Genomic DNA, 4,322 nt, shown 5'->3' on the forward strand with positions numbered 1-4,322 from the left:
AAAGGAGGAGAAAGTAGAGGTTTAGTAATGAGGGAAGGATGACAGTAGGTTTCTGAGTCAACTATCCAACCTCTTTCAGATCAGTGGGTCCTTCTGAGGGAGAGCTAGGTTGAGATTTAAGTAATAAAATATATGCCTGACTACAATCTCCTAATAATCTTTGCCATCTCTTCAATCCCCGTGTGCATTTAGCTCCCTCTATTGGATTGGTATTGTTTACACACAAGTGTTATTTGCTCTTTGAAAACACAGCCAAAATTTCCTTCTAATATTTCACATTCAAAAGATGAGGAAAATATTCTCTTCTTAGTGTTTCTACATTTGTATAAATCTTCTAAGCGGTGACCAAGATGAATTGTTTGCACAACTCAAGACTTTTCCTCCAGGTCTTTGTTCTAGTAAAGAAATTTAAGTATTTCCTATCTTTACCACACTGACTCTCTAACACCAAGTATTCAAAATTGCAACCACATTAAGGGAAAAGTTTGGAAATTTTCCTATTACAAGGCAATCACAATAATTTTCAGTAACCACTAGACCTCTTGTGATTTTATGACTTTAATGTAATAACAAAGCTCTCATTCCCAAATGGGTGAAAGGTACACATTTTTCTAATAGCTTAAGTCGTATCTGGAGATAAAACATAAGGACTAGGAACTCCAGAGTTTTGGGAGATTTTGGAGCAGACAAAATAATTATAATATATTTATCTATGAGTGCTTGATAATGTGCAATATATGATGCTGAAGCTGTATGCCTTGTTTATCATTTTGTGAAGTCTCTCAAGAAATTTTTTATTAGTTTACTGATTTTAGAAAAAAAATCCTGAAAAAAATCGACTTGTAATTTTCATTTTTATGATATTTACAAACTTTGCTCACTCTTTGCTTTTCTTAAACGGCACACTTGATTTCTTAAACTGGAGTGTGGATTAGAGAGATTCCAAAGATTGGAATTGACTCAGTCGTAAGATTTCTAGGATGCCCCAAAATTTGAATGTACCTTGGACTGCCTTGTGTTGTCTATAGTGGAATAAATTGATGGATGAACCCTGAAGTTTCCCTCAAGGCCAGTGTTTATCTTATTAGGAATGACACAGGTCTACTATATGTTGACCCTTCCATGACTCTCATAATTCATATCTCTGGGAATTTCCTAGATCTTAGGTGTGCATAGGACTTTATATAAAATTTTGACTCTTATGTAAATTATATATTTTTCCTATGTATCATTTATTTTGCAGCATACTATAGTATATTAAAAATGGAAGATCTTATATTGGAAGGCACTTAATGCCTTTATGTTACTCAGGTATCACGTAGCTATAAGAAAAGAAGACTTTCTCAGGCTACATTTAGTAAATGAGATTTATGGTAGAAAACCAAGGGAACATCATGAAATCCAAACGGAGAGAAGTTGAGCTAGCCAAAAATGATTCTGTAATAATGGACTGTTATGTTGTTCAAGAACCGAAGATGCTAATCTCTTGATTTCTTTCTTTCTGGGACCACATGACTCTTCATCTATGTGGACGTCTATTTCATGCCTCTCTGTTCACAGAGCTAATTTTACTGCATTCATATGGTCCTGTGTAGCTGCCCTAAAATCTTCCCCAAGCCTCTCTAACCTTCCACGCCTGGCACCCATCACTAAGTTAATATGGTTTCTATGTACTGCTTTTACATTCCTAAGAGAAAGAATATGGTTACCTCAGCTTGCGTCATGTACATGTGCAGGCTTAATCAAGGAACTTGGCTTTGAGTCTAGAACAGGGATATTTCAATATCTACTTAGTGGAAAGTTGGTATCAGACTCTCCAAAAGGGGTGTGAAGAAGACATCAATGGCAGATTCAATATTTCTCCTTCCATGTATAAACAATTCTTTTAAAAAAAGAGACAGATGAGGCTAATTCTACCACTGAAAGTTAAATTGAAAATTAAGGCATTGCTTTCAATAATATTCAGTATAAATTCATTTGAGTAGGTGCCAGAAAATATATCAATTTAGTAAAAGAAAACTGCCAAGCTTATTTTCTTTTCCACAGTACTCTGAGATTTCCAAAAAATGGGAGTTTTGAGAACAGCTTTCTTACCTATAATATAGATAGCCCGGGCACCTGGGTGGCTCAGATGGTTAAGCGTCTGCCTTCGGCTCAGGTCATGATCTCAGGGTCCTGGGATCGAGTCCCGCATCGGGCTCCCTGCTCCTTGGGAGCCTGCTTCTCCCTCTGCCTTTCTCTCTCGCTCTGTCTCTCATGAATGAAAAAAAAAAATCTTTAATATAGATAGCCCATGAATTAAATTCTACTATCATTTCCACTTCTAGTTAAATAAGAGTATAACAATAGAGAGTTATGCTATAACAATGTGAAAGTTTTGAAATATATTTTGAGTTCTCTTGACACCATTTGTGGAGCTGTAGAAGATTTAAACCATTTTACAGTCTGTATTAAGTTTCAGAACTTGCATACACACAAATATTCATTCAATTTCATAGAGAAAATTTAGAGCCAATAATAACTTTGGTATTTATTAAAAGCAGGTCACCCTTTTAATGGTGAAATGTCTTGTGCTAAAAGCAGGAATAGTTCTCTTTACTAGATTTGTTAAGGAAGGCTCAAAGAATACAGGAATGTTTCTTGGGAGGGATAATTTATAGCACTCAAAATATCCATGAAACCAAATATTGCCATTATGTTTTCTCAAAGGACAGGTATACTGATTAGAGACCACCTTTATATAAATGAACTATCTGTTAATGTTGAAAAGTACAGGAATTATTTTGTGTTGTTACGACCAAGTTCTGTCTTAGGGACAATGCTAAATTATTAAAAATAATGTCCATTAATCACTGGGCATATTAAAATACTTACCTTTTCTACATTTTTTGTCTGCTGATTACTTCTACTAAATTCAATCTCTAACATTCTTCATTGACTAAATAATTGTCCTCATATCTTCCTTTTCAAAACACTCTGTTAAAGGAAGGAGGAAAAGAAGAATGAATTAACAATCGTGGTGTAACTATTAAATAAGCCAAGTGCTTTCCACAAGTAAACATATTTAATCCTTACAACAATGTACTACAGATATTATTATCTTATCTATAGAAGAAAATTAAGCATCAGAGAGACTAGATAAATTGTCCAAAATCAAATAGCTAGTAAATGTCAGAAACTGAAGTTTTTTTTTTTAACTCCCTATAGCCTATGTCAATAATTTCTCATTTCTTGTCATGTCAAGTTGAATCTGCTCAGCCTAGCTTCCACAATCATCTGATATCTGGTATCTCCTTGGTTAATCAGCCTTCCTTTTCACTGCTCTCCAGCATGAAGGTTCTTCAGTCATCAATCTGTTTCCACCTCCAGGCCTTTATTTTATTCAATCTAGAGCTAGAAGGCTCAAACCCTCTTTTATATCAATCCAAATCCTAAATACTCCATGACAATCCCTTCCCTTATTATAAATAACATTCCCTGATCTTTTTTGAATTTACTTTATTGTCTGCCTGCTGTTTTTCCATGTCTCTCTTCTCTTTTTGTGGTCTAACAACACCCCTCCAGGCTTACCAACCTGTCTTCTTTTCCTCTTTGGCATCCACATATTACTCTGTTTCTCACTACCTGATTTGAAAATGGGCTGCTTTTCTTCTAGATCCTTTAGATACTACATAATTAGTAACCATTTGGCCATACTGTTGTGCACAGGGCAGGGTGCAGAAGTGTGTATAAGCTAATAGGATTGATATAGCACCTGCTTTTATGAATGTTTTAATTCTCTGAAGAAACAAAATGTGCAGTTTCTATGTATGTAAAATATACATAAAACCCAACATGAAGGCAGACTTTTATCTAAGTGTGAAAGTATAAAGGAGAACTTTGTTATTTTTCCTGTTACACACACACACACACACACACACACTATTATGCTCCTTTATATCATAATGGATAGTGGAAAGGAAAGAGGAAGGAAAAGAGAGATCTTACACTTTGCAGAGTACATATCTTTTAATAACTTTCTTTCTTCTCATCACTTCTGGTATGTTATCTATCTTCTTGCTGTATGTGACTGACATTAATTCAAAGTTCTGAAAATGAGATATTTAATTGGGCCACATTAAGTTTAGGAAAAATCTTGCATGATAACTTGAGGGAACTGATGTTTAACTCTCATGTCAGTAATAGTGATTTCTCCAAAAAAGATCAGGGCTGAGGATCTCATGATTCTGCTGCCAAATTTAAGAATCATCAAATGTTTTGTGGTTTCAGGCACCATTTTTTCCCTAGTGAATTACTACTTACATGGGGCAGTGTAATTCATG

At 34.9% G+C, this 4,322-nt stretch overlaps 1 long non-coding RNA gene across 1 annotated transcript; it reads right to left on the minus strand.

The window, feature by feature from the left end:
• Window positions 1-2,219: 2,219 nt before the first annotated feature.
• On the minus strand, window positions 2,220-4,008 carry LOC118001537. Its single transcript, XR_004676722.1, has 3 exons — window positions 3,988-4,008; window positions 2,875-2,976; window positions 2,220-2,247 (listed from the first exon to the last, which is right to left on the minus strand). It is a non-coding gene; the product is annotated as an uncharacterized LOC118001537 (long non-coding RNA).
• Between the last annotated feature and the right edge of the window lie 314 nt (window positions 4,009-4,322).

This window comes from Mirounga leonina, unplaced genomic scaffold, assembly GCF_011800145.1.
Source record: "Mirounga leonina isolate KUSES-001 unplaced genomic scaffold, KU_Mleo_1.0 Mir_53, whole genome shotgun sequence".
NCBI lineage: Eukaryota > Metazoa > Chordata > Mammalia > Carnivora > Phocidae > Mirounga > Mirounga leonina.